Source organism: Lissotriton vulgaris, chromosome 8 (assembly GCF_964263255.1).
Source record: "Lissotriton vulgaris chromosome 8, aLisVul1.2, whole genome shotgun sequence".
Lineage (NCBI taxonomy): Eukaryota > Metazoa > Chordata > Amphibia > Caudata > Salamandridae > Lissotriton > Lissotriton vulgaris.
Window position 1 is genome coordinate 1,534,045,068 of NC_141696.1, and position 23,472 is coordinate 1,534,068,539.

At 48.9% G+C, this 23,472-nt stretch overlaps 1 pseudogene across 1 annotated transcript in view; it reads left to right on the forward strand.

Annotated features, from left to right (window-relative positions):
* LOC147700300 (uncharacterized) overlaps nucleotides 1-23,472 on the forward strand; it is a 443,984-nt pseudogene that overhangs the window by 94,077 nt on the left and 326,435 nt on the right. Inside the window, exons 2-4 of the transcript XR_015299397.1 lie at nucleotides 2,594-2,720; nucleotides 5,193-5,294; nucleotides 22,793-22,966. The product of XR_015299397.1 is annotated as an uncharacterized LOC147700300 (transcript). The remainder of the gene's footprint in view (nucleotides 1-2,593; nucleotides 2,721-5,192; nucleotides 5,295-22,792; nucleotides 22,967-23,472) is intronic.

A 23,472-nucleotide genomic window follows, 5' to 3' on the forward strand; every position in this document is an offset into this window, starting at 1 on the left:
TAACCTTTATTTAAGTAGTAATGTTTAACAAAAAATTAAAAGCCATTGTTATTTGTAATATCAATACAGGTAAGTTGCGTAAATGCAACACATTGCATTACAAATGCTATAGGTGTCACATTTGCGAAAGTTATAACTATTGGCATTGTAAATGACAAAGCTATTCATTTCGCTATTTTCAAAAACAAAACATGAATAAAAAAATTTCATTCACAGTACCAATAGCTTAAACTTTCCTAATGCGAGGCCTATTGCATTCAAATGTTGTTATTTCCATATCGGCTTTGCATCACATCTCCTTAAACCCGCAGCTCCTAGTCTAGATACATGCACCAACTTACATTATGGGCCTGAGGTAAGGACACCAGCCTTTCACAGGAATCAACTAGCATTTGCAATGCAATCGGTCTAGCCTTTGGGACCTTATAAGCATTTAGCCATGAACCACATTATCCTACAGTTTTCTGCGTCATTTTGAATCATTTAAGCAACAGAGAAGCTGTAAAAGTGTTGCAAAGGCGTCAACACGATGCACACAGAAGAGAACCAAGCAAGCTTATAAGCATATAGCCACAATGCTTGGTATTGAAACAAGCAATTGCAATGCAACAGGTCTCGCATTTACGCAAATTTAAGCTATTGGCATTGTAAATGAGAATGCCTTTTATTTATGTTTTTAGTTTTTAAAACCTAAAATAAAAGGCATTGTCATTTACAATGCCAATGGCTTAAACCCGAGTAAATGCGAGACCTATTGCATTGCAAATGCTTGTTTCTTTCAGTCAGAGGACCTCTATTTTTAGAGGCTTTTCTTGTGACAGTGAGGCCATAGAATTCTCTGAATGAATGAATGAAGAGATTGGAGAGGAATTGAAATAACTTCTTTGAGACAGACTTTTCTTTATGGTCTCCAATGATCTATGTTCAGTCATTACTACTATATCAATTGGTGCAGAAAATGAAGAAGAACGTTATGCACAAATCATTTCATCACTGATTTCATTCTTGAATCTACATTGAAAATGGTCATCATTCAGCCCAAGTTCTCATCTGCCAACTGATAAAAGTGAATCAAATAAGTCCACACATCCACCTCACAATCCTGTGCTTCCTCGGCAGAACACTCCCAAGTATGTGTCGAAAGACTGTAGTTCAGGTTCCAAAATGATTTGGTAATTGAGTTGTCCAAGTGAGTGCTGAACCAAGAAAGCAATTTTGTTTTTTCCGGATCACTTTATTGGTCTTTGTAACATCCAGACAGACACTAATACAGAGATGAACAATGTCCCCATTCGCGCATATGTGACTAGTAAAGTACTCCGGGTATGACAACTGTTGTATAGACATGTTACAAAATAGTCAACAGTCAGCTTAGAATAGAAAGCGTCAAACACAATCTGCACAACCAGTGAAGCAATTAAACCCAGTTAGAGTTGATCGTGAGTAAACTGTACAAAGCAAAATATAAGAGAATTCAGAATAACTCCAGGATTCCAAGAAACCTAGTGGGGCATTTAAAAGGACTACTGGGATTTCTGTAGACTTTGACATCACAATCTGTTGAAGCACCAAATTCTCAAGGCTCAGTTGTTGCAACTCATGTGCTAGGTCAAATTAAGGATACAGTAGTATTATTAAAATTTAAGAGCGGTTGACATCCTAGTCTGTCTAGGACTGAAGCTGAGAATGGCTGGTTAGGACCCTTTCTGATTGCCAGTGGAAAGGGAGACTCCTCCCAGTTGCCTTTGTGCTACTCTGTGCAGAACTATGTACGTGAAAGGTGTTGTATTTCATTAAGCGGGTCCCATTGAGAACGAAAAACCAATAAAAGGGGGAAAAAAATCTCCCAAGCAATGTTACGGTTCCTGATTGACCATGAAGATTGAAAACTGAGGTAATAGCAAGGCAGTAAACCTATGACATCTGGAATTCTTAGTAGGGATTTATTCTTGAAGAAAATACAATTGCTTAAAGCAAAAATTTGAGAATAAATAGTACCGAGGAGAACACCATGCAGGACAAAATAAGGAAACAAAGGTGTTTCAATTCTTAATCTTGTCTTCCTTTACATGATCAGAAAGGATCACAGAAAATAATTCAAATCCATCTTAATTTTGAAACTAGAATACATTCTATGGTGAGTCCAGCATTTCAGGAAGGTCTGATTTATAGAGGTTGACCCCTCCTCTCTTCAGGAAATCATGGCGTTTCTTTGATCGTAAAAGAAGCCCAACTTTGACCCGGTCACTCCATTGTTTGGAGGTAATATAAGAAATTTTACAATGTGGTGGCATTTGTGCAAAAAATATTTAGGACACAATATTTTTGTCGCATAATATAGAGGTAGTTCTGGTACCATACCATTTTGGTTCATATCAGCAAGGCTTTGATGGTATGGTTTAAGACACTATTTTGTCAATTACATGTGAAGTGTGTGGGTCAGCTGGCGTTAATTTTATCCTTTTATCATGCAGGGCTAGTGAGCCAGAGGAGAACATATCTTATGTTATAATGCATTTTGTTCTACATCATGCCTGACTGTTCAGTATTTGAATAGAACCTAAATGTTTATAATTGCAATATTTTCTTACAGGCACGACGAACGTTCCAGGATGTCGTTGCCTGTTTCTCACAAGAGGAGTGGGACCTTTTACACAAATGGCAGAAAGATCTTTATTCAAATCTGATGAAGGACATAGACCAAGTCTTGATTATGTTGGGTAAAGTTACACAATGTGTTTCGAAATCTGCACAGTCTATACATTAACATTTTTCTTGTAAGTTTTGAAAAAGAAATGAACTCCCGCTCACTATTTGAATGTTCATTGCATGTGCATTTTCCCATAATTTAATTCCTTTTAAGACATATACAAGATATGACTTGTACTACCCGGGATGGGTGTCCACACCAACACATTTGCTAAACAGTTATCGGTGTGGAAACACATAGACGTAAAACTGGTCCGCAAAGAACAAACCGCAGACCCCAAAACCTCAAAAAGCACAGCCCTATCTCCCTACTCCCATTCCCAGCCAAGGTGCTAGAGAAAGATAAAATCTCAAACTCGCCACCCACTTGGAAAAGAACAACCTACCGGACCCTGTGGTATCCAGATTTTGCTCAAATCAAAGCGCCAAGACTACACTAATTGCAGTATCAGAACTCTCCTAGATAGGGGAGAGACCGCCTCACTGATCCTCCTCAATCTCTCCACAGCATTTAACACTGTCCCACCACACCCTTCAGCATGGTCTCTACCAAGAGAGATCCAAGGTAAAGCACTTGAATAGGTCTTGTCCTTCTTTTCTGGACAAACCCAGGGTGTCCTCATCTCACCTTCACCTCAGGACGGGAAAACGTCATATGCAGATTCCCACAAGATTCCTCTCTAATCTGACCCTTTTCAACACTTATATGGCACCTATCGCCACCCTGGTCAGGTCCCGTGGCTTGAACATAAATTCCTATGCGGACGACATTCCGCTCATTCTCTCACTCTCTTCAGACCTGACTAGCCCTAAATCTAGCTTCCACAGGTGCATGACCAGCACCTCAAGCTGGATGCAAAGCAAATGCATAAAGCCGAACACAGAAACAACTGAAATAATCCTCTTCAGGAACAACAACTCCCTGTGGGGTGACTCCTGGTGGCCAACTGAGCTTGGCTTCACACCCGCAGACCATGCAATAAGCCTCTGACTAATACTCAACAGCAAGCTCTCAATGAGAAGGTAAATAAACTCTCCCTCTCCCTCATCCTTTTTCCCCCTGCGCTTACTCAGAAAAATTTCCATATGAGTCCCCTTCGAAGTCAGACGCACTGTCACCCAGGCCCTCATCACCAGCTGCCTAGACTAATGCAACTCCCTCTACATGGGAATCACCATGCACTACTAAACCGACTCCAGATCATCCAGAATGCAACTGCCAGACTAGTCCTCCACCTCCTGAGGCGGACCCACATATCGCCCCCCCCCCTGCCCTCCACCTCAAATCTCTACACTGGCTTCCCATCAGCAGTTTGAACTGTGCCAGTTCAAACTGCTCGTCCACGCCTACAAAGCCCTTCACAACAAGGGACCAGCCTACATCAACCACAAGGTGATCTTAACCAGCCTACCTGCATACTTTGCTCCTCAGCCCTCACAACCTGCATCCACAGAAGCAGGAGCGGCTACCGTGCCTTCTCACACCTAGCAGCCAGGTCCTGGAACTTCCCCACACCTCTTTACATTCCCCACCCTGCAAGAGTTCAAGAAGGACACTAAGACCTGGCTCTTCGACTAATTTATCTCAGCAGCAACTCCCCTTCTCCCCACCCCCTCTCTGCGCCTGTATACCCTCAAGGGTGATGAGCAGCGCTTAACAAATCCTAGTGATTGACTGATTGAGTTAGGAGTTGGAATGGTAGCATTGAAAATCTTTTAAGTAGCATTATTTGGAAAGGACGAGAGAGGCCTCTACACTTGCCCTTAGGGTTCATGTGACATGCAAGCGGCATTCAACAGAATGTAGGATTAAATTAATATTTTACTTGCAGGATTGTTGCTATAAGCCCGACGTTGCCTTGTTAGGTTTTTCGCTCACTGCTGGATGTTCACTTGTAACCAAGCACATATGATGCCTTGTAATGTTCTTCATGGGGTTCAGAAAGTGTATGGCTATGAGGTCTTATTTTTATCTAAGCTCCTTTTCATTGTCTCTTGATCACCGATGGCTGGCTGGTTGGGCATATCTCACTGTCACATGTACTTCAGAGCTGCTATAGTCCACTTGTATAGATATTTATATAGTCATGATACTAGTAAAGACACTGAACTTTCACCTTTGTTGGTCCTGCCTTCACATTACCCTCTTCTTCAAATCCCGCTCCTTCCTAAACACAGCCCTACGAGTCTATTCTTACTGCCACTAACACACCAACAAAATGGTGCAACTTTTACTGAACCAACAACTTCACCCGTACCAAAGAAAGGTCCACCACCACGATATTCCCTACAGTCTGTTATACTACCCAGATAATGATTGAGTGATTTTTGATTTTCTGTATTTTTTTTCCGATCTGCTCTAATATTCATGCTTTTGTTATTATTTATTCTTTTCTTTAACCGCATTCTTTGAGCCCCACATTTATACTCTGCTTATTTGGTCATAACTCAAGGAGCTGTTCTCTTATGCATTCCCTTTACAGGTCCTGTGATTGCAAGCTCTGTGTTTTCATTGAAAGCGAATGAACAGGGAGGAGTGGACACCATGGACGATGACAAAAGACACAAGGATGCCCATACTCAAAGTGAGTGAGATGAGTACCAGTCTTTCGTCCATGATCAGACAAGGCTTTTCACATAGTCGCAAGATCCATATACTTAGACATCTGCAAGAATCCGTTCTTACTGCTTATGAGAACTCTCTAACACTTTTCTGGGTGCCTGGTTGGATTTGTAGGAGAGTTGAATCTGCTTCTTGAGGTTACCCCAACTTTTTTGCTTGATGTCTCACTGTTTTTGACTGGGCTGACTGGGATCCTGTTAACCAGAACCCCAGTCTATCTGCTTTCTCCCTTAAATTGACATACATGTACTTTGGTACATGTCCATAGTATATGGTAAGACTTGAGATTTTATGTGGACAAGATTCTACAAGAAGAAACCACTGACCTTCGACCGCCTGGACACTCTGGACTTCGTTGGACCTCGACTGCGCTCGACTTCATCCCCCTTTTCGTCCGAAGCTTAGTTTGCACCTTTGCTCCACACAGGCTCTGTGCTGGACCTGTGGTGCACTTAAGACAACTGAAGAATCTCCCTTTGAGTGAAGGAGTCACTCCCCTGCATGCGCAGGCACCTAACCGCAACTGACCAGTCTGCTGCTCCTGTGGACTCCGAAGATTCCAGCAACACAGGAGGTTGGTTTCAGAGGGTCCCTGAGGTCTATCTGCCCTCTCACCGAGTTTGAGGCCAGTATCCCTTGTGTATAACCTGAACCCCTGTGCACCCCATTGTTAGACGGGGACCTGGAGGGTCGGCCGAGGACAGGGGGAGAGGCCTCCAGTGAGGGCCGTCTCCAGCGATCGTACAGACTAGTAACTTCCCCCCCACAGATGGACACCACACAAGGATGAGGTCAACACTCTTTATATATGATTCTTGAAGCAAGGTTATCAGCGATACAGTGAGGTCGGGACACGAGGGTCCTTTCAATTCTAGTCTCTGACAGGGAAAGGGGTAGCGGGACAGTCTTGGTACCGGTCCGGTACGGGGGTGGCAAGATGGGTAGCTCACAATCCTCGAGCTCGGAGTTCTGGAAGGTCGGGCCGCGGCAGCGTCAGCAGGCTAGGATGATAAGTCTCGTTTGAGAAGGGCTGCGGCGGCGCCAGCAGGCAGGAACGATGGTTCACAAGGATGGGCCGCGGCAGCGCCAGCAGGTCCCGACGAAGGTGTAGGTTGCAGAGGGCCGCGGCAGCGCCAGCAGGCAGGAACGATGGTTCACAAGGATGGGCCGCGGCAGCGCCAGCAGGTCCCGACGAAGGTGTAGGTTGCAGAGGGCCGCGGCAGCGCCAGCAGGCAGGAACGATGGTTCACAAGGATGGGCAGCGCCAGCAGGTCCCGACGAAGGTGTAGGTTGCAGAGGGCCGCGGCAGCGCCAGCAGGCAGGAACGATGATTCACAAGGTAGGGCTGCGCCAGCGCCAGCAGTCCGTCAAGGATGAGTTCTTCAAGGTGTCTCTCGACTCCAGGATACAACTGCCTTCCTGCTCTGGAGCTGCCCCAGTTATAGGTCTGGTCTCCTTTGATGTCCGGACCCTCGCGCTTGGAGGTCGGGAGGTCCGGGATGAGAGAGTCCAGACACCCAGCAGGGGGGGTGGAGCCAGCGCCCGGGGAGGCCGGGGGCGATCGGCACCTGGCGGGGGAGAGCCATCGACACTCCCTTCTCCCATTGACCTGCCAAGTGGTCTCCTCACCTCCCGGGTGGATGGTGGTGCCTCGATGTCGGGGCCTGGCCTGGCCCAGGGTTGGGGTCGAGCTGAGGCCACGCGGCCTCGTGGTGCAGTGTCCAAGATGGCGGCTGGGCCGGGGCAATGGTGCTGACGGAGGCCCGGGTCAGCCGATGCTGGGGTGTTCGGGAGCAGGTGTCCCGTTGGGGACGGGTTGCGGGTTGCTTCGGTGGGTTGCAGGGATGGTGCTTTCTGGAGACGCCGGGAGAGCCGGCGTCCGAGTCTTCTCATGCGGGGAGGGAGCGGGCCTTTCACGCGGCCTGTCCAACACCAGTCCATTTGCAAGTGCATATGCTTGGTGGCAATTCCCAACTTGTGGATTGAACTCCGTGCAGTCCTGACCCTGAGTAGTATTTGCACCAAAGAACTCCGGCCTCCTCGCACAGAGTGCTCAGTGGGCTGGTACTTTGCAATCTTGCTCGAGGTCCCCTCACGACTCCTGGTCCTTTGGCCTGTGGGTCCCCCTGAGGGTCATCTTTATTTCTGTTGTGCTCCAGATGTGCCCCGACTCCCCATCGCTTGGTGAGTCTCCTGGACCTTGCTGGTCTACACCGTAAACTTTGACCTTCCTGTGTGGCTTGCTTTTGCCACGGCTTGTTGTTGCTCTCGCCAACACCCACCCCATAGCACTCAACATCCTTCGTGGGACAGCTCACCTCCGGCTCCTGGTCGTCCTTGACGTCTCCTGGTCCTCATGGCTGCAGAGTCAAGCATCCCTTCTTCGCACCTGAAGCACCCGACATCGTTGGGCATTTTTCTCCCAAGCCCCTGGTCACACTGAATTGACCCAGACTCTATCCCCTTTGCTTTCAGGTCCCTTTTTCCCAGAATACAGGCTTTGATTCCACCGGACCCTTTTCCCCTTCACGACATCGGTACTTCTTCACAGTTCTCCATTGAGAATGACAAGAGTTTCCGACACCACTTTAGACCTATGCACCCGTCGTCCCTGGGATAGGTAACTCTGGTACTGCGGTATCCACGGGTGGGGTGGCTCCATTAAACTCTTAAGTTCCAAAGGGTTCGCTCGAAGTCCTCCTAGAAGGGTCCTTAAACTTTAAAAATGCAACCGCGACTTTCCCATAGAATTGTACGGAGCACTCAGTCCTGGTCCCACACTACACCCGTCCTCCGTTGGGTCCCTTTCTACTCATTTTCGGTGGTTCCTTGGGGTCCCAGCAATTCTACGTGTTCTAATCTAGCCTGTGTCTTGTTCCCAGTCGTGATTGTCATACCACTATTTTAGTATATGGTTTGGTGTCCCCCTGAGCCCACTCTGTATTGTGCTTCTTACAACTGTTCTATTGATTACGTATTGTGTGCTTTGTGTTCTATCCTCGTGTAGAGGATAGTAGTGTGTTAGATTAATAAATACATATTTTTATATAACTACTGTGTGGTTCTCCTTCATTTAGTGATTCAGGAGGCGATACTCTGGTAAAACAAGCTGCTTTACATTCCTTCAAGATTTTAAAAAAAAATCTTTTTATTGAAACATAACAGCTCCATCAAAAGACACATCAGGTAGCAAGGAGAGTGCATTAGTAATTGCATAGTGATTGAGTAGAATAAACCAGCCAATAGTGGACAAAGGAACAGACTACCCCCCAGGTCATGCCCCAACAGTTATGAGTGGATCTGATAATTCGCCCCTCCCCCTGTCCTGTCCCCCCTCCCCGGCCAAGACCCTCCCCCCTATCTCCCTTCTCCCTCCTTCCCCCTGCTGTATGTTCAGACTCTGCTACCGAGCGGGCGCAGGGCTTCCCAGGGAGTGGGTGTTGCAAGGATACACAGTGCGTGGTAACCAGCGGGGGAGACCCCTACAGTGAGGCCTCTGGGGTATCCCTCCATTCCTCTCTATATCTTCTCCAAGCCTGCCATATCTTTTCCCATTTTTTGGGGCATCCTCTGCTGTTATAGATGACCTTCTCAGCCCTCTGACACCAGTCCATATCTCGCTCCCATTCTTCTATCGTCGGTATCAAGTCACTCCCCCAAAGTCTTGCGATGTTACGCTTAGCCACCATGCTCATAAAGGCCAGCCATATCTTGTCTCCTTTAGGCCACGTAATGTCCCCCGTGACCCCCAAAACGTGCCATCTAGCCTCCAGTGGCACTTCCGCTCTTACCACCTCCTCCATTATATCCTTTAGACTGACCCAATATGCATGGATCTTAGGGCAGTCCCAGAGGATGTGAAAGAATGTGCCCTCTTCCCCACAGCCTCACAAACAAAAGTGTGATGCTGCGTATCCCATCCTGAATTGTATCGTTTGAGGGGTGTAGGACCTGTGAAGGATACGCAGCTGCACCAACCTGAATAGAGCTCGAATCGCCACCTCCCTAGGACACTGCAGGGTCTCATTCCAGTCATCGTCCCCTAACAAACCCAGGTCAGATTCCCACTTCTCACTCAGTGGCCCCAAGATATCAGGAATATTATTGATAAGCTTCTTATAGGTGAGGGATATGGCCTTATCAATCATGGGGTCCAACAGTAGTCTATCCTCGAGAGGTGCATAGTCCGGGACCTGATCCCCCTGTGTCAGATGCAGGGATAGGGCGTGTTTGAATTGTTGATAATGGAGGAATTCGCCATCACCCATCTGGAATTCCGATTGAAGAGCCGTGAATTCCACCACCTGTCCCCTCTTCCAGACGTCCCCCAGCATATCTATACCGATCAGGCTCCACTGGCGCAGGTCTCGGAGTTTCACCACCTCCCTAAGAAAGTCTCCCTGCCAGAGGGGCGTTTGGGGCGTGAGTTTCATCCCCCACCCAAGCGTTTTCGTTGCCCGCTTCCATATGTCCACCACTACCGCAGTCAGGGGAGGCAAGGACCGGCCGCCCCGCGATTTGGAGTAGAGGGCCGCTAAGTAGGAGCCCGCTCCTAGGGCCATACGATCCACCCGATATGCTGGTTCCTCCTGTGGGGCGAATACCCACCCATTGACATTAATCAACTGCTTCGCCCAATAATATAGGCGGATGTCAGGTACCGCCAGTCCTCCCTCATAGGGACCTCGCTGCAACTTCCGAAGGGCTATCCTCGGACATCCACCGCCCCATAATAATGAGCGCTGCTCCGTCTCCACCGTCCTAAAGACCTGCTCCGGGATCGGGAAGGGCAAGCTCTGTAAGACAAATAGTAGACTGGGTAGAGCCAACACAGCTCTGCCCATGAGGGAGACCGGAAGGGTTCGCCAGTGTTGTATGTCACTGTGTAGGCGGTTCAATTGTGCCTGTACATTGAGCTGGAAAAACTCAGTGTTGGACGGTGTAATCCAAATTCCTAAATAGCGAAACGCTGCGCGCCAAACAAGGCTTTCGCAGCCAAGCACTGTGTGTGGCTGAGGTCCCGTCAGAACATAACCCAAGGATTTGCTCCAGTTAATACGGTACTCCCGAGTATTCCCCGAACGTGCATAGTATGACCATCAGTCGTTGTATGGACTCTGGCGGCCGTTGGGTCTAAAGCAGTATGTAGTCGGTGTATAGCGATATGCGTTCTTCCCATCCGCCCCCATGTCTATGCCACATACCCCAGGGTCCGTCCTCACCCAGTGCTCCAGCGGCTCCAGCGCCAGGGCAAATAGGGTCGGGGACATGGGGCATCCCTGTCTCGTGCCGCATCCCAGCTGAAATTCTCGTGACATAGCCCTGTTGACTCGGATCCTCGCCAGTGGCCCAGTGTATAGTAGCTTCACCCAGGAGCGGAAGTTGTCCCCAAAGCCCAGTCTCTCCAAGATTGCGTAGATATATCGCCACTCGATACTATCAAAGGCCATATGGGCGTCGAGAGAAAGCAGTGACGCTGGTACCTCCCGACGCGCGGGCACCGTCTGTAGAACCCCTAATAAGCGACGCAGGTTGTCTTGTGCTCCTGTGGGGCATAAAGCCTGACTGGTCCGGGTGGACCACCGACTGGATCACCGCCACCAGGCGCGTGGACATGATCTTCCCCAAGACCTTCGTCTCGTAGTTAAGGAGGGAGATGGGCCGGTATGAACTGCAGTCACCTTGTGGTTTCCCTGCTTTGTGGATCACAACGATCGTGGCTGATCGTAGGTCCCTCAGGAGCTGCCCAATCTCCCGCGCCTCGCGTAGCATGCTGCATAAATGGGGCGCCGTGCGGCTAGCCACACAGCCAAATGCTTCCTCTGGGAACCCATTGGGTCCGGGGCTTTCCCCGTTTGTAGGTCCCCCATGGCCTCCTCCACTTCCTTGACTGTATTATCGGCCTCCAGTAGGTCCCTGTCTACAGGGTCCAAGACCGGGAGCTGCAGGGGGGCCAGGAAATCACAACACTCCTGCTCGTCCCTCGTCGTGTGCGACCGATATATACCTCCTCATAATATTGCGCAAAATCCTCAGCAATTGCTGCGCTGGTGGTGCTCACTGACCCATCCGGATGATCAATCTGCGGCACCCAACTACGATCTCGGTCTCTCCTTTCCAACCAGGCGATCATTTTATTCGCCTTGTCCCCAAGATCGTACACCCTCCGCTGGGTGGCTAATGCATACGATCGCGCCTGTTCCGTCAGGAGATCCCGTATTTCTTTGTTGAGAAGGCGCGCCTTATGTAGCCTGTCCCGCTCCTATTCTGGGGTGAGCCCGCCCCGGTTCCCAGAGCCAGGAGCACCAACTCCAGTTGTTCCACCTGCGCATGCTTGTTCTTACGCCTCCGCCCCACCTCAGCCTGTACAAAATCTCTGGCCACAGTCTTGTATGCCTCCCACACTATTCCGGGGGAGTCTACAGAGCCTACGTTGTCCCTGAAGTAGTGGTCTACCCTTTCCCGGAACCTCTCCTGAAAGTCTCTGTCCTTAAATAGGAAGGAGTCAAGCCTACGTGGGACGCTCCAATCTCGCTTGGGACCCATCCGCTGAACCCCCACTCACGCATGATCAGAGATCCCTCTGGCCTTATGATGCCCATCCCAAAACAGATTCATGCAGTCTGCTAGTGTGAATAAACAATCAATCCTAGAAGAGGACCCGTGGGCCACAGAGATGTGAGTGTACTGTCTCGTGTGTGGGCTATGTGTTCTCCACAGGTCAATCAAACCCGGCGCTTGTACAAAGTCCCTGAGGTGGCTCACCCCTCCCCTACCCAACGTAGACTGCAATCTATCCAGATCTCTAGCCATCACATTGTTCATGTCCCCTCCCATGACCAGTACCTCCTGGGGCATTTCCAACAGCAGCCTCCCCACCTCGGGAAGTGTGGACGCATGCAGCTTCGGGGGTATGTATAGCGAGCAACGGTTAATGGTGCGACCCTCCCATTGCACAGATAATGCCACATAACGACCCAAGGGATCTGACCAGCTTCGCCCCAGGACCAATGGCAGGGAGTTCTTAATGAGTATGCCTACTCCCCTGGATCCAGTAGTGAATCCAGAGTGAGCACGGAGAGTGTAACCAAATCGGTCTAGGGCCCTGCAATGGTTTCCCAGCAAATGCGACTCCTGCAGGAGGACAACATCCGGAGTGTGTCTGCGGAGGTATTGCAACACGACAGTGCATTTGATCTTATTCTGTAGGCCGTTCACATTCCAGGAGAGGACATCTATGTGCTGCATCGTAGGTGTGTGTGACCTAGCCATTGTCCCTGGCGAATCGAATGGGAAGTTCCCACCTCTCCCCCCCCACCCTCCTCCCACCTAGCCCCTGCGTGTGTCGATGGAGTCAAAACCTTCATACAATACAAAAACAAAGAGTGATCACCACAACAGCCCCCCCCCCCATTTCCCCCCAAACAACCCCCCACCCTGCTACCCTGCCACTCAGGCCAACCATGCCAGACAACCCCAACAAGCAGAGCGCCTGTAGCCCTTAAAACGGTAAACTCATGGGTGAGCTGTGCAACCAAGTCCAGCCTCCGGGGCTCCCCCCGACCCCACTGCACAGTCCGATAAGTAGTCCGACGATCATCCCCTTCTACATCATTGTCCCATAGTGGATGAAGATCCTCCCATGACACCAGCACCGCCCTCCAGTTAAATTGAGAACTAGTAGCAATTACAAATACCTGTTCGGGCCGTCTGTCAGTTCTCGCTAGACCCCATAAGCCAGTTGAGGCCTTCTCCCTTCTCATCCCTCCTATAGGGTCCGCATTCGTAGTTCCTTCCTACATTGCAGGTCCGCAGGATCCTACCAGTGCGAGTCTGTGGTCCGTCTCCTCACTCCAGGTCCGGCGACGCCGAGAGACTGCGAGTCCTTCTCTGAGCTGGTTGATGCTGACTCTCCCGTTGCCGTCGCGTCCTCCCTGTTGATCCTAAAGACGACGCCGGAGACTGTGGTGCCACGCTTCTCCAGCTGCCCTCATGCTCCGGATCTCCCGCTACGGAGTGCGCTCTTCCAGCCAGGCATGGGCCTCTTCTGGGGAGTTGAAGAAGACAGATTTTCCTTCCGCTACTACCTTAAGCCGCGCCGGGAAGAACATCATGCAGTGGAGGCCACGCTGTCGAAGTCGCCTCTTGACCGCATCAAACGATCGGCGCTCCTGTTTGACTTTCATCGTGAAATCGGGGAAGAAGCGTATCGCGGGGTCCTCCACCTGCAGGTCTCCGTGCTGTCGCGACGCCTGCAGGATTGCATCTCTGTCCCGATAGTTAAGTACCCGCGCGATGATAGTTCTCGGTGGGACCCCCGGGCGCGGCGGTGGGACCGGCGCTCTGTGCGCTCGCTCTATGACGAAGAACTTGGATAGTCTCTTGGGCTTCAGGGTGTTCAAAATGAGGTCCTCAAGAAACAGTTCCGTGCTAGCCCCTTCCATTTTTTTCTGGCACACCAACCACCCTGACGTTGTTCCTTCGGGCCCACCCTTCCTGATCCTCCAGCCGCGCTGCCATCTGCCTCTTTTGGTGCGTGAGCTGTTGGACCTGCTGTTTCAACGCTTTGGCGGCCCCCTGAAGGTCCGCAATGGCGGCAGTGTTTTGCGTAGCTTTTTCAGATGTTTTATTTAAGTCCGCCCGCTGTAGTGTCAGTTCAATTGACATTTTGTCTATCTTAGACTCCAAGGTAGTGCCCAGGGATTATATGGCCTGCATGATGGAGGAGAGAGATGGCTCTCGGGGCTCTTCAGATGGCCCGGGGTGGGGTAGACCTCTTGGTCCGCCGTATAATTGTCCATGGTGTTGGATTGGGTCGTTGTAGACTTCTTGTTCCTCATGCCCTTCACCCCTCCGCCGACCGCTCACACCCGTTCGTTCCGGAGATAAGCGGGATCAGTCTTCTTTAGGCCGATGCCACCCACACGCCCCGTCCAACCAGGCTCAGATTTCTCGGACCCCGGGTCCCTGTATGCCCCTGCCGCAGGTCTTTTCCGTTGCCCCGATGTCCAGGGGGGGGGTCGCGCTCTGACGCGGGAGGCCTTGCCGTCCTGCAACCGCTCCTCGTGTCAGGTCCTCTCGCCCCTCACCCTCTACAAGAGGGGGGGGCAGCTGGTCGCGTTGCCTCTGCGCGGGGGGAGAGCAGTTTTCACACCATCCAAGGACACACCAGCGCTGTGTGACCCTCTCCGCCTCTTCCTCACTCACCCACCCTAGCTCACCGGACCCCGGAGCCAGCACCACTCCAGGTGGCTCCCACTGTGTCAGCCGCGCCCAGCCCGTAATTGCCACTCACTGGTCTTCGGGGTCCTGGGCCCAGGTTCTCTTCCCAGCTCCTCCAGGCAGGTTATTAAGAATAGCACCGTCAGTCAGCAGGGTATTGCCAGGGCCTCAACGAGTATGGGCCCGCCTTTCAGCGTGACGGGCCCTGCTGCCCGCTATCTGTCTTCGACGCCAGTCGGGCTAACTCTCCACGGCCCCACTCCCCCGGCAGTAAGAGAGGGGGGGGCCTCCTGCGTCCGCCGCCTCAAGTCGGGGCGAGAGGGAGGGGATCACACCCAGCCATCAGTATTGGCCCCTCGGGATCAGGTAGTGTCATATGGATACTTCGTTACATATATTGCGTTAAGTTAGCATGAGTGCATTACATGTTTAAACAGCCTTTTTTCCTTCGGCTTCAGTTTTGCACACGACACATACTTGTTGTTGTTGCTTTCACCCTAGAAGCGGTGAGGTGGTTTATTTGAGAATAATATGTTATTTCTATGCTATCAGCTTTGCCTGGTACACTTGGTACAACTGTCTGCACACTGAGAGCTGCACACTCTAAAATTAACCTAACACAAGGTTGCTGGGAGGCCTGATCCTCGCACCACATTAGACATAACACAAATAATGTTGATGCCAACATTTTGGGCTCTACGCGGGTTTAAGATGGAGTTACACGGAATGAACGTAGACACTTGGTGCTGCGCATGAAGAGAGCTGGTAGCTGTTGATGTGATCTCCTCCTACTGATATTGAGAGGTATGGGGCCGCCCTGCTAAAGCCCGAATGAGACCTTCTTAGATATAAAATAATATGCTAGATAGGGTGCGCGAAATATAGGTGATATAGATTTCTATAGATTTTGCATTATAACATGCTAGCACCTTTTGCTTATTATGGATTAGTGACTATGCTGCTGACTCTGATTATTATAATCTGCATTTTGGTATTATACAAGATACTGCGTTTGAGAACTTTGCATTGAATAATAAATATTTCAAACTTGCACTTGTGTTCTTTGACTCTCAGTTTTGGTTTGAAATGATTATATAACGAAAGAGTGTTCATGTGTTCCACGATTCCTGAGGTATTCTAAAGATCATGTTCTGGTTTGTCTAAGACATGGATCATTCCATAATGATCCATGAGACACTGTAGCTAGCTAGGTAAGGGGATTTCTGACACTGAGATGAGTTTTTGGATCATCCTAACTCACTGAGGTTCTAGATCTCTATGCACAGTTCTGTGGGAGAACGGAAACCCTGCTACATGGCGCCCAACGGTTTGGTTGGCCTTATTTCATGACACTCGAGTAGAATATCATTCAAACCTTGACACCTTCATTCCCGTTTCCGGTAAACGGTGGTGTCGGAAAAACCTACCTATTTTTGAATTAGGTCTCTTCAAGCTTGAATTCTTCTGAAAACGGTTTCTTTGAATTACTACCCAGTTGTGCTACAAACTGCTCTTTGTCTCTTTTCACTTCCTGTGCTAACATGGCCGTGGACATAGCGCAGCATAGCCGCGTCGCGGTTCGCGACCACTTGCGGGGATATAATGTACCTGCGGAAGGCTTGGCTGTGGTTCTAGTGGTGAGTGCGGAACATGCGTACCCGTACGAATTGTTTTATTCCTGGGTAACATTTCCGGCAGTGGACGCTAATTCGGGTGTCTTCCATTCATACACTGCCTCGGATGTACCGGCGGCTTATGCTCCGTACAGGGCACTGGAAGTACCTATCGACGCTTGGCAGCACGGAGTTTGGTTTGGTGGCGCCCTACCCCATTCTTTAACGGCTCCGAGGTTAGGTCCTTTGTCCATTCCGGGCACAAATTGGCCCGCTTTGGGTGGATTTACTCCTCATCCTAATCGCGCCACTTGTAACGTGGGTGACCTGCGGCGTCTTCATGATGTCGCGGTTGGAGTGATTAGAGCGCTTGTTCATTACATTGGTCGTAATATTCATGGCGCAGCCCCCGCAGGTGCGCAGCTTCGGGCAGAACAGGCTGGTTTGAAAATCAGTCCTGTCTTGGTGAATTCCGTTATGGGCAGAAAGCCAGAGAATAAGGATGATTTTCCTTACTGGCTTGCCGAGAAATTCGACCAGCTGGAGGCTGTGTTTCCTAATACGACTCCGGGTGAAAAACACCGGATTCTTACGCTTAGTTTACCGAAAGATTTAGCCCCTGAACTTGCTGACTGTGAAACATGGGGTAAGACTTTTGCAGCGGTTTACTCGAGGTGCTATGGCCCCCCGTCTGTGTCAAACCTTTCTGAGGTCCTTAAACGTGTTCAGGATGATCACGGACCAGAGTCGGCGGTTGAATTGGGTATGCGCCTGAGCGGCTCGTTTGAGACGGTTTGCGGTCTTATCCTTGCAAATGTCAAGGGGGATGCAGTGAACTTTCAGGTGGCCAATGCTCTGGCGTTAATTCCCGAGGCCGAGAAACCCCGTCAGCTGGCAAGAATTATTGTGGCGGCTTATAAAATGGTTGGCCGCACTTCTAAGGGTTTAAAAGCTTTTTCTGAAAAAGAGAGGAAGCAGCCCCAGGGACAGTCTTCGGAAACGGGTGGACAACCCAAGTCCAAAAAACAAAATTGGCCTAAAAAGCAGAAGCAGGGTAAGCAACAACAACAGCAGACACAGGTTTCTAGTCCTACGCCTTCGCAGCCTGCGCAGTCAGATCGAGTTTATGATTTGCGCGATCGCGCGACGATTAAATCGCCTGAGAGATATCAGGCTTCTGACCAACGCTCTCCTCGTTCCTTTCAGGACTCATCGGCTCCGTCAACCGGTGGTGGAGGGGGCGGCAGGGGCAGGGGTGGCCAGCAAGGACGTGGCCAGCCCCGCACGCGAAGTGAAGGGGATCAGTGGGACGACTCTACGCCAAAGAGACCGCAGTTTGCCAAGAAGAAAGTCGCAGCCTTAACGGCGCATCGATATGCCCCAGATAGTGAGAACGCGGCTTCGGAATCTGACGTGGGCTCTGACCTTGCTGGACAGCGCGGCGGAGATTACCATAGTGAGAGAGGCCCTCCGTCCACTGTTGAAGGTGACAGCGACTGAGACTTTTATTGTGATTGAAACAGCTGATACACATGTTGCTCCCCCTGAAAGACTTTTTGAAATTGTCCTGTTAATTGAAGGTGACATGCAGCGAACTGTGAAAGGGGTATTTTGGGAGAATCTTTCGGATACGTATGACATTTTGCTTTCGGAGGCTGACTGGCCCCCACCTTTTGTTCTCGCAGCTCCGCGAGGGGAGGAGGTAATCCTCCCCAGTTTCGCGCACACTGTATCGAGAGTGGAAGCGCTGCATTTTGCAGAAGAGTGGGCTCTGGCGCTTGCGCCGGCTGTGTACCGAAATCAGTGTGGCTGGGATAAATTGTCCCCTAGCCATGAGATTCCTTTACGGTCACAGCCGCAGCCACAACCCCAGTATCCCATACGGCGTGAAGCTAAAGCTTCGGTCGCGGCTATCCTTGAACAATTGGAATATCAAGGTGTAATTGAAACGTGTGTGTCACCAATGAATAATCCCCTTTTTACTGTTAACAAGCCGGACGGCTCATATCGTCTAGTTTTGGATTACCGGCATTTGAACTCGCATTGCCGTAACTGTGCAGTACAGAATACTCACGGCTCTGCCCTAGTAAATAGTCTTGAGCGTAAACGGTTCAAAACCACGCTTGACATTTCCAATGGTTTTTATGCACATAGATTAGATGGTCTAAGTTCCCAATGGACCAGTTTTACGTGCGGCGGCGTACAAAAAATGTTTAAACGACTCCCAATGGGATATAAAAATAGTCCTGGAGTGTTTTCCGCCCGCATAGTCTCTCTTTTGGAGAGTTTCGATCCAGTTGCATGTTCGTATGTGGATGACATTTATCTCACAGACGACGAACTTTGGGTGCATCTGTGTCGAGTAAACAGCATAATTTGTAACTTTGCAGACATGGGTTACAAGTTTAACTTTGCAAAATCACACATTGCGGAGTACACAGTGTTGTTTCTAGGTTATGAACTTAACCATGAAGGAAAGGGATTGGCTCCTCACTTCCTGGAGAAGTGCGCGCAGTTGCGCTCTCCGACAACGCTGAAAAAATTACAGTCTTTACTGGGTTTTTTAAATTTCGGGAGGACATACATTCCGGAATATGCCCAGCGTATCAAGCCTTTATATGCCTTGGTACAACCATCTTTTTCCAAATCATGCTGGCTGCCTGAGCATTCAGCCATTCTGCAGTCTTTGCAGGCTGATTTGCTCACTTCTGACTACTTACAGACCCGTGATAACCAGACCAACCTGGTGATAAGAATTTTCCCTGGGACGGTGGGTTTCACGTACCTGACTTTTAATGAGGGGGATACTGTACCTATTGCTTACAAGTCACACTTGTACACTTCGGCTGAACTGCGTTTTTCCACTGTGGAGAAAGTTTTAACGGCTGTGCAGATGGCAATTCTTAAAGAACGTGCCCTGTCGCAGGGAAAGCGCATGTTGGTTGTTACCCCGTGTCCTGCCTTGGAGGCGGTCACGAAAGCCAGTGTACCGAATTCTAAAGCTTTGCACCCTCGGTGGATTCAGTGGGCTACATCCTTGACATCTCAGGATGTCACGTTTATTTTTGACGCCGCTTTACGGTCGCAGGAGTATTTACAGTATGAATTTGTTCATCCTGCTCCTTTAGCAATGCGGCCGTTGGAGGATTTCCATTGTATCATTTACATGGATGGTTCGGCGCAGGTTGCGCATGGCTCTAAACATGCCTACGTTTCCGCTTGCGCCATTGTGGTCGGTGCCATGGTGAACGATGAGTTCAAGTCCAGTGTCGTGCACACGCAGACGCTTGGGGACTGCACCGCACAATTAGCTGAGCTCCGTGCTCTGATGCTTGCATTGGAGTACGCTGATCCTTGTGTGACGACTTTAATCGTAAGTGATTCTTACTACTGTGTCCAGTCTCACAATGAGAACTTGTTCTTTTGGATTCAGAATGATTTTCATGATTCCAAGGGTAGCACAATAAAACATAAAATGATCTGGGTCCGAGTGGCGGAACTTAAAGAGAAACTGCCGCTCGTGTTTGTGATTCATACTCTCGGCCACCAGCGCGTGGGGGTCCACGCTGTTGGCAACTCGCTTGCTGATGAAGCAGCGAATTCAGCGGTATCCAAATACTTAGTTGCAGCAGTCACGAGGTCCAAAAGCAAAATAGATGACGACATCTTGGCGGCGGTTGCTGCCACGGAGAAGGGAGGTAAATATCCTGCGGGGTTCCCTTCGAAGTACACATACCACTTAAGTCCCGATAAGGTTCCTTATGTGAAAATTCCGGAAGTTGGAGAGCGTCTAGTTCCCAACTCGGATCGCAGAGCTTCTCTGATTACAGCGGCTCATGAAGGTGTGGCGTCTGCGCATGCGGGCGTCTCAGCCACTGTATCTCAGCTACAACAGAGGTTCTGGTGGCGGGGACTGTACAAACAGACGCGCGATTATGTCCTTATGTGTGACATTTGTCAGCAGATCAAGCCTTCTACTGCTGCGCGTCCGCCTCAGACACAGTTGTACATCTCTAATAAACCACTTGGTTGTGTTTATTTGGATCACTGCGGTCCTTTTTCTTCTGATACTGCGTATAAATACATCTTAGTAGCAGTTGACTCATGCACACTCTTTGTGTGGTTATGGCCGCATCGCAGCGCTGATTCACGGACTGTCATTAAGGATTTGCGTGTCTTTGTGGGAATCTTTGCTTGTGGTGCTTTCCATTCGGACCAGGGTCCGGCTTTCGCCTCTAAGGCGTATAAGGATGCTATGGTTTCGTTGGGAGTACAGGTGAAGTTTTCAAGTCCCTACAGGCCTGAGGGCAATTCTGTGGTAGAAAGAATGAACCGCGACTTAAAGCAATCTTTGACAGCCCGAGTTATAGGCACTGGTAGAAACTGGCTGACCCACCTCTATGGCGTGCAGCGTGCGCTTAATAATCTCCCTAGAAGGTCTCTGGGTGGGCGGACCCCATACGACATGTAGCAGGGTTTCCGTTCTCCCACAGAACTGTGCATAGAGATCTAGAACCTCAGTGAGTTAGGATGATCCAAAAACTCATCTCAGTGTCAGAAATCCCCTTACCTAGCTAGCTACAGTGTCTCATGGATCATTATGGAATGATCCATGTCTTAGACAAACCAGAACATGATCTTTAGAATACCTCAGGAATCGTGGAACACATGAACACTCTTTCGTTATATAATCATTTCAAACCAAAACTGAGAGTCAAAGAACACAAGTGCAAGTTTGAAATATTTATTATTCAATGCAAAGTTCTCAAACGCAGTATCTTGTATAATACCAAAATGCAGATTATAATAATCAGAGTCAGCAGCTTAGTCACTAATCCATAATAAGCAAAAGGTGCTAGCATGTTATAATGCAAAATCTATAGAAATCTATATCACCTATATTTCGCGCACCCTATCTAGCATATTATTTTATATCTAAGAAGGTCTCATTCGGGCTTTAGCAGGGCGGCCCCATACCTCTCAATATCAGTAGGAGCAGATCACATCAACAGCTACCAGCTCTCTTCATGCGCAGCACCAAGTGTCTACGTTCATTCCGTGTAACTCTATCTTAAACCCGCGTAGAGCCCAAAATGTTGGCATCAACATTATTTGTGTTATGTCTAATGTGGTGCGAGGATCAGGCCTCCCAGCAACCTTGTGTTAGGTTAATTTTAGAGTGTGCAGCTCTCAGTGTGCAGACAGTTGTACCAAGTGTACCAGGCAAAGCTGATAGCATAGAAATAACATATTATTCTCAAATAAATCACCTCACCGCTTCTAGGGTGAAAGCGACAACAACAAGTATGTGTTGTGTGCAAAACTGAAGCCGAAGGAAAAAAGGCTGTTTAAACATGTAATGCACTCATGCTAACTTAACGCAATATATGTAACAAAGTATCCATATGACAGTAGTGCCGGTGGCCGCTGTCTCGCCTTCCCGCTTCGGCCCACTGCAGACCCGAGGCCGGTGCTTCCTAGACTGATCACCTCCGGGCAGGCCGATCACGCCGATCTTAGTTTCTCCGCCTCCTGGGATCGGATCAAGACCGGGAAGGCGTCTGCAGGCGTCTGAGGGTAGGATCTCTCCAGTCCCAACGTGGGATGTCGCCGAACTGCAGGATTATTGCCGGACATTAGGGGCCATCAGGATCGCCACGGAGCGCCGCAGATCTATGCGGCCATCTTGGTCCCCACCAGGCCACACCCCCCAGATTCCTTCAAGATTAAGCCTGAAGGCTGCTCTCCACAACTACCACTAGGATAGCTTTCTAAAGGTTACCTTTGACCTCATACATCATAAGGGTCGTTAGGACTGGTACAAGGGGCCCGCTTTAATTAGTGGACCGCATATGCCAGGCCAACTTCTTACAGGATTGTTTTTCTGTGTCTTTTTCTCCTGATTTTAATATTCTGTTAGTTTTTCAATCGAAAGTAATTGGATGGAATTATGAGATACATGACCTTCCAAGCAGGTGAAGCGCTGATGAAGGCTTTCGATGCAGTGCCACATGGCATTTGGTTATTGTTCATCATACACCTGCGGGCCCATCTCTACGCAAAAAAAGGGAACAACTTGTAAAAACTCTCAAGTAGTGCCTACAGATTCCTGATCACTGAAGGAACGTTGTAGCCCATTTGTACTAACGTTGTCCAAGTCCTGAAGTTGGTTAGAATGCTAATGATTAAAGTCTAAACTCTGTTCATTTATTCGCTTTTCAGCCGGGGTACAATCCACAACCAGGGGAGGTGTTAAATCAGACCCTCCTTTCCCAACAATTACAAAACACTTCAATCTTCAATCTACATTCAGAAATAATCATATCAGAGTTTTTCTCTAAATGCTTTGCTGCATTTGCACTGTGATTTCTTTTTTTCTCATTTAGTGAAGAAGAAATGTATTATAATACAAAACCATGACGTACAACTGTGTTTTTTTCTTCATGTTGTATAGTTTCCGATAACGTTGCATTTCTTTGACTTTTGTAACTGCGATTAACATAGAATTTTTATTTAAGTAAATTAGGTTTACCTTTTCAAACGAAAGCATAAGCTTTCCTACAAACTGATTTTATATTGTATTTCGGTGAGATTGCATTCTATTACCCTTTCTGTCCTGTTATAGGTGCATCAGTTATGAAACTGGACGAGGTTACCATGAGCAGTAAAGAAACCCAATGTCAGAAATATCCTCTGAACACAAAGAAAAGGGTTCACCCTCATTTGTTCAGCACAGCCAACATCGAGAGCCCTGACCTGCTCTGCTTAGACTGGGATATCCCCAGTACTCTTGGTACAGGTCAGGAAAAAGTTTGTATTTTTTATAACCAGTAAGTCTCAAGCAGTACACTATATTCACTTGCATAAATTAAGATGTAAAGGGTTTATTTCACGAAGTAAAGAGCAGGGGCTGTGTTTATGTTTGTGGAGTGATTATCAAATTTGTTTAGCTTTTTGATATTTTAGGTTTGGGTAGGCTCGATGTTGAGTTGAAAGTCATTGGCACAGAGACCATGTACTGCCTTGCTCCATTTGATATACCTGCACAGGCCATGCATGACCTTCATATTGCTCACCAGCAGAGTTCAAGGGAACTGCTATCCTCATTTCCAGGCCAAAGATGGGAAATGGTTACTGGCCTTTGAAAGGGCTATGGTACAGACCATAACAGCAAGTTACTCCAGTATTGGAGCTTTCATAGATTCACTTACCTGAATCATTTCCCCGTTGTCGAGACTGGAGTCTCTGGTACATAAAAAAAGTAATGGTTAGCAAAATAGCTAACTGTAAAAAAGGCCTAGGCCC